Here is a 7,583-nt window from a genome sequence, read left to right on the forward strand (position 1 = left end):
CATAATGTCATTATTTACAAATATGGTATTATCATATACAGCTCAGTGAGCGTGACAATGTGTTACATGATGCGTGTGCTGTGATATCTATCACCGTGACCAGCGAGCTGTGCAACCAGGGGTATTTGTTTTTTTTATCCACAATTCAGTCCTGTTAACTTATAGGCCTAATATATCACTATTACAATCATATAATATAACCTCGATGTAGTCGGAAACAGTTATGCGTTTGGGCCGCTGATTAAAAGTTCTTTCCGAAAACGTTAATCCAATAACCCAAGTTTTTTCGAGCCAACTTGAGTGTAGTATTGTAAAACTATAGGTTATTGGACTGTGCAGTGGCGTGTAACAGGACTGAATTCTGGATAAAAAAAACAAATACCCCTGGTTGCACAGCTCGCTGGTCACGGTGATAGATATCACAGCACACGCATCATGTAACACATTGTCACGCTCACTGAGCTGTATATGATAATACCATATTTGTAAATAATGACATTATGTTATTATATATGTACTGTACTACTCATATATAATAATATAACCGTTATTACATACGTCAGCTAAGTGGTCACGATAGTGACGATACGATACCCTTGAAACGCGAGCGCGTGGATGGTAGTGACACCTGGTATCAGCCAGTGCACTCTAGTGACTCTACTCCATCCAATGCTTAGTATTATCAGAGCATATAAATCACCTGTGTGTATATAATAGTGATTTATATGCTCTGGTATTATTGTATTTCGATGCTTTCTGCTAAATTACAATTAAATATGTAGACGCCCTGTTTACACATATTTAGCTCTGTATAATATTCTCTACAATAGCTTATAATATTATAATTAAAATGTATGCTCACGTGGCAATTTATACTTTTTACCAAAGATCGCTTTTTACTATTGCTGTTGGTAGATGGCGCAAGGATGAACTAGCTGGTCCGATGATTTCCGTTTGACACGCAGTTATATAGTCTATAGAAATAGTGAGTATGTAGTTCAATTAAAACCCCAAACCTTATCGTATCAGTAATTAGATTGTTGTTTAACCATACAATAATTCTAGCTATGCTGCGTTTTCGTATGGGTTGAAATAAACGTTATTCTGATAATTGTCATTTGGCTTTGTGCCTGTGCCTGTGGCTGTGCCAGTGGCAGTGGCAGTGTAGCTCCAAGAAACGGTATTGCTAGGGTTAGAATATGTATAGACAATCCGTCGCACAGCCTGGTCGGGCTAGTGGCAGTGCTGACTGTAAGTGTAACCTTACCAGTACCAGGCTGTGTGACTAACGTCAATATACACAGCCTGGTATCCATCCATTGGAAAATCTTGTACCTCTACAAAAACTATCGAACAATTACGTACATCTCAAATAAAATGATTATCTAAGCATTTCTGCCTTGTTTACTATTAAGTATAACCTTCATCTTATAGTTATACTTTATAGTATTCAAGCGTCGTTATTAAAACTAATAGTAATACCTTAGTTCGCTGTGCACAGTGTAAATTTCAAGAGCCGAACCTAAATTTCACTTTAACCACCAACCGCCATGTTTCCACTACGCATGCCTTTCGATCGGAACGCGGAAAACCCGAAACGACATAACATACCATAGCGTTGCAACTCGCGTTGGCGCGAGCAGAAAGAAGCATCATATACTCGTATATATATAAATATTAAAACATTGAAAACCAGGAAACATCAATCTAGAACAACTTAATAATTATCATTGCGAAGATATGTACTTGCCTTGTGTTTAGGCCTACGCACTGTGAAAATCAGGTCGATTGCCAATTTTAGTCGCACCGAACATGGCGGCTCTCTGGTTGTTTACATCCAATTCATCTCAGAAAATACGGCATAACTCGATAACTCAGTAGCGCCCAGTAGCGCCCAGTTACCGCGAGCAAGCCAGAGGTTTATAGATTTTTTTGAGCTATTACATGTGACGCTAGCTGTGGCGATGTTTGGATACCAGTGTTCGAAATTCACGTCGGCCTGTCGGCCCGCTGCCGACAGTTTCGATGCCGGGCGTACAGCTTCTTGATAAAATAGGCCCGCTGATCCTACAGCTATTTGATCACCGAAAATTCGAAGCACTGAGAAACTGTTACCTGTAGAAATCTGTTCATGCATATTAACTTCCAGGGGTATTTATTTGAAAACTAATCCGTAATAAACCGTGACATACATGTAAACAATGCGTTCGCCCACTGCAATCAACTTTAGTTGGCATTCAAGAAACGTGCGTGGGATGTTCGGACCCACAGGTTAGCACAGGTTCCTGAATCCAGTAGCAGCGTTGGCATACCAAAAATCGATAAGAAGTGGGTGGAGCTTACTTTTGGCCAGTGGTAGTGAACCCTACATTGTGTTGGCCAGGGTTTATTTACTTGCATGGGTCGTGCAGCACGCTCACTGTTCACGTGCGCTAGGTTGTGGAGTAATTCTCACATCCCCGCGCATTTCACGTTTGGATGTAAACAATAAAGTATCACTGGTAGTTATTACAAACGATCAGTATACTGTTTTAAAATAATATTAAGAAGATTTGGGTAATATATCATGTTGAATTATACAGTAAATAATAATAATTGTCTCAAGTTTTAACACACATGTCATAAGTCACTGTAGTCTGTAGGTGCAAAGCACGTTGTATTACTTACTAGTCATGCAAACAGCAGTACAGCCTCGTTGCACCACTCAGGGATAACCGTGTCATATTGTTTTTAACGTTTGGAAAAAACTATATACATTTTATACAGGGTGTAGCTAAATAAAAGCTTCCCTACGTAAGAGCTTGTATGTCTACAAAATACTTTACTTTTTAATTTACTTTGGAACAACAGACGGAATTCCCCAGTGCCCATCAAAATTTTACAATTACAGTAGGTAAATTTTACATAATTTTTTTCCTTTTCCACCAAAAAGTGTTGCTAGTTGCAAGCTATTGGAGTACCCTGAAATGGCTCTAGATTGCATCTCAGAGCTTATAATTTTCAAAAATGTTCTGGCCCCCAGACCCCCATAGAAGTCCCCGATGTCTCTCTGCTGTCAAAGTGGAGAGTTGTAGTTACCAAGGAGCTACATATAACAATGATGTGGCGTTTCCGTAATTGTGAGCCCTCGGCAAAGAAGCATAAACAGTCATCCGACGAGAGGAAGGAAAAACAGAGGGAAATTATGATTATGAACATTGATAATGACTATAATAAACACAAGAAAGAACATGATATGCTGTTTTATTACTGTAATTTGCTCACCTCTCTCTCGGCTGTCGTCTGCGTTAATCGTCAGAATAATCTCATACTAATAATAATAATAATAACAGTATTAATAGTATTAATCTCATAGGTGACTACTCCAATAAGTGGAAAGTGTAAGCAATGACTGCTGTGCATGCCAGGATGTCTCAACTACCGCGAGAAAACTAAATTTAGAAAGCCTCCTGTCACTTGTACTTTGCTCTATGATTAAGCTATCTATAATCTATATTATCTATAAGCTATATTTGTTTCTATAAGATATGGATAAATTTCGTGGTAACATATTAAAGGATGGTTAGCGAAAACATATGCTTTGTTATGGAGCATTTTCGTTAGCACGCAGCGATGTTGACGCTGACGACAACAACTTATACAAACGTCACCGCACGCACGCCACTGCACAGTCCCAATAACCTATAGTTTTACAATACTACACTCAAGTTGGCTCGAAAAAACTTGGGTTATTGGATTAACGTTTTCGGGAAAGAACTTTTAATCAGCGGCCCAAACGCATAACTGTTTCCGACTACATCGAGGTTACATTATATGATTGTAATAGTGATATATTAGGCCTATAACAGGACTGAATTCTGGATAAAAAAAACAAATACCCCTGGTTGCACAGCTCGCTGCATGGTCACGGTGATAGATATCACAGCACACGCATCATGTAACACATTGTCACGCTCACTGAGCTGTATATGATAATACCATATTTGTAAATAATTACATTATGTTATTATATATGTACTGTACTACTGATATAATATAACCGTCAGCAATAATAATACATACGTCAGCTAAGTGGTCACGATAGTGACGATACGATACCCTTGAAACACGAGCGCGTGGATGGTAGTGACACCTGGTATCAGCCAATCAGCCAGTGCACTCTAGTGACTCTACTCCATCCAATGCTTAGTATTATCAGAGCACATAAATCACCTGTGTGTATATAATAGTGATTTATATGCTCTGGTATTATTGTATTTCGATGCTTTCTGCTAAATTACAATTAAATATGTAGACGCCCTGTTTACACATATTTAGCTTTGTATAATATTCTCTACAATAGCTTATAATATTATAATTAAAATGTATGCTCACGTGGCAATTTATACTTTTTACCAAAGATCGCTTTTTACTATTGCTGTTGGTAGATGGCGCAAGGATGAACTAGCTGGTCGGGTGATTTCCGTTTGACACGCAGTTATATATAGTCTATACAAATAGTGAGTATGTAGTTAAATTAAAACCCCAAACCTTATCGTATCAGTAATTAGATTGTTGTTCAACCATACAATAATTCTGGCTATGCTGCGTTTTCGTATGGGTTGAAATAAACGTTATTCTGATAATTGTCATTTGGCTTTGTGCCTGTGACATATTTATAGTTTAATTCATTAACAATTTTTTAATTTAAGAATCCCCGTTTGTCATTTTGAACTTCAAAATAAACCACGTTTCTGTGTGACTTCTGTGATGTCAGAGAGTAACAAAGGGGGTTTTAAATATGATTTATGCTACGTTGCTAAACTGTTGTGCTTGCCTTGGTGCATATATAGGCCTATACCTCCTCCAAATACATATGATAGCATGATGATAGTAATACAATATGGCTGATAAATTAAAAAATCGCCATACTACTGTAATCAATTATTCCACTTTTGGAGGTTTTTTCTGCATTACATTACTTTCTGATGATGTAATTATAAACGTACAAAATGTGTTCACTCTTACCCTCGCTTGCCTTAGTTTGCCCTTATTGTTGTTGCTGCTGTATAAATATATGGTTAAATCCTTCCCGCGCCTTCATACGCATAGCGTATAGCTACAGGCGTATAGGGCGGTGCCTATCTCCGTTTCTGTAACCCTGAAGCCCCGCAGCTGCTTTCACAGTAAATGCTACAGTAGGGGGTTAGTCCACTGTAGCACTGCGAGTTAACTTGCCACACTCTATCTCTATTTGCTGAATGCTAAGCAGAGAAGCCGTACGTGTGTATCATTTTACAAGTCTTTGGTATGACCCGGCCGGGAGTAGAACACCCGACCTTCCACATACGAGGCGAGCACTCAACCATTGAGCATCGCAGTCGTATAATAATATATAATATAGTATAAATATATACATTAATTTAATTTAATATAGTATAACTTAGTTAGTACTGAAGGCAGGCCAGTAAGCCCTCTGTTTTTTTTAGTTTAATCGATCGCTCCACCATCATGTAGTGTCGTACGGTGCAGCTTAATTCCCGCCATGATTCAACACCATAATCCCCTCGAGCCTCGTACATCCTGTCGTTAACCCTTTAGAATCTATCGAATCTGTTAATTAGATTAATCGAGTCGTTAATTAATTTTCGAGAGCTGTAGATTAATTACTATTCACGTTTAAATGATACGCTCACTCACCAATTAAGCCATGGTCACGTTAATTATTATCTTGCGCCGAAGAAACAAGGCTCGCGGACTCCATTTTCCTACGTGGTTCTCGTTTTGTGTACTACGTACGCACCTCGCGTTTATCTAGCAGCGTTTCCCGCCCTAGTTTTGAACTAGTTTTACGTGCGACATTATCACGTAGAGTCGAACTATTCGCACTGACAGTAAGCGGTGTATTCGATGTTCAACGTATGTTTCCAGAGAGACTTTCGAAATTGTTTACATCTAACACACAACACTAAGTATAGCATAGCGCAGAATAACTATAAGGTTCAAATACCTGAATACAACCCGTAGAGGGACAACGGTAGGAAATCGACAGCTAATCAGAATGTAGAGTTCCCTGCCAAGTGCTCTTAGCATAATAATTATATAGCTACTCGTTTATAAGATGTTTCGCTTTCTGTGCTACTCCCAAGAACAGATACACGCCGTATCTAGTTTGTACCGCGCACCGAAAACCAAATGTGTCAGCCACAGCCAATGCCGCGAAACCACGAACTTGTTTCTTGCGCTTTGTGGCTTGTTCAGGAACAATAGCCCTCGGCATGCGACCAGCAATTAAACGAACCCCCCTAGAAAACGAGCACGGGCACCCTGCTCCGAAACTTGTTTCTCTACATCGCGATCACTGCCTTGCGACGGCTTGTGATCTAACTGTAGGCCTAGGGAAAGTTATTTTTGGTCCCACGTTTTTTTCCTAGTAAGTGTGAACACGTGCGGGTGTTAATTTCACACGTGCGGATTCACACAGGAATATGTCGTATACATTTAATACGTGTAAATGAATACAGAAGCAAATAGCCTCTGGATACACTTAATTTGCACTCATACAAGAGAAAAGCCGTATATGTGTGTATAGCTGTATGTGTGCGATACATGTGAATACAACAGATGTACGTGCTACCTCCGGCAATCTCCAGAAGCACGTGAACAGTCACGCAAGAGAAAGGTATATAGGCATAGGATCAAGAGCGGATAATACCTTACAGGTATTATCCGCTCTTGATAGGATACATCTACAACTCCTCTCTCCCGCGCGCGCTCTCTCTCTCTCTCTCTCTCTCTCTCTCTCTCTCTCTCTCTCGCTCTCGCTCTCTCTCTTTCTCTCGCGCGCGCTGTCTCTCTACTTCTTTCTACTACATCCCTTTCTTATCTATTCTTCTCTTCCTCCGTTACCTCTGACCTTCACGTCTCCCGCACGCGCTGATCCCTTGCTCTGCCTATCATTTTCCCGCCATTAAATATTTACACACTTCCTCGCTAATATCGAGCGTTAATATTTCATGCGCTCAAAATGCACTTGCGCATTCGTCCCCGAGTTGCGTCAGCTTTGCTGATCGAAGCTTCCCGAGCGGCCGCATTAGTTTACGTTTCTGCCCGGGTTACGCGGAGCATGACTCTCCCGGGAATTCTCGAGGATGAGCTTTGGAGCGGAGCCGACAGCGCAGGATTCCGTACACGTACGATGCGGTAACATAACGATGCCGCTAGACGAGATAGAGAGAGGGACAGGGCGAACGAGAGAGATAGAGATAGAGAGAGAGAGAGAGAGAGCGAGAGAGAAAGAAAGGGCAAACGAGAGAGATAGTGAGAGAACGGGCGAACGAAAGAAATAAAGAGAGAGAGAGAGAGAGAGAGAGAGAGAGAGAGAGCGAGAGAGCGAGAGAGAGAGAGAGAGAGGAGGGGGGGGGGAGTCTGTAAGATAGTATCAGACAGAACTGGAAGACCAACATAACGCGGCATCTGTTGCACTCATGTGCGTGTATGAGCGATGGATGGATGGACGGATGGATGAATGGATGGGTGGGTGGATGGACGGACAGACGGACGGACGGACGGACGGACGGACGGACAGACGGGCGGACGGACGG

At 40.8% G+C, this 7,583-nt stretch overlaps 1 protein-coding gene and 1 long non-coding RNA gene across 4 annotated transcripts in view; one reads left to right on the forward strand and one right to left on the reverse strand.

Moving 5' to 3' along the window:
• Nucleotides 1-6,267, reverse strand: part of LOC106810345 — a 16,144-nt gene extending 9,877 nt beyond the window's left edge. Inside the window, exon 1 of one of the 2 annotated variants that reach the window (XM_014813659.1) lies at nucleotides 5,990-6,267. The gene's annotated coding sequence lies outside the window, so the exon portion shown is untranslated. Of the gene's footprint in view, nucleotides 1-5,679; nucleotides 5,939-5,989 lie in introns of those variants that run through there. The other variant, XM_014813660.1, reaches the window with a different exon arrangement.
• Nucleotides 6,268-6,319: 52 nt separating this feature from the next.
• LOC106810346 overlaps nucleotides 6,320-7,583 on the forward strand; it is a 2,336-nt gene continuing 1,072 nt past the window's right edge. For both annotated transcript variants that reach the window (XR_001394004.1, XR_001394003.1), the window contains exon 1: nucleotides 6,320-6,661. This is a non-coding gene — a long non-coding RNA (uncharacterized LOC106810346). The remainder of the gene's footprint in view (nucleotides 6,662-7,583) is intronic.

Source organism: Priapulus caudatus, unplaced genomic scaffold, assembly GCF_000485595.1.
Source record: "Priapulus caudatus unplaced genomic scaffold, Priapulus_caudatus-5.0.1 Scaffold434, whole genome shotgun sequence".
NCBI classification, from domain to species: Eukaryota; Metazoa; Priapulida; class Priapulimorpha; order Priapulimorphida; family Priapulidae; genus Priapulus; species Priapulus caudatus.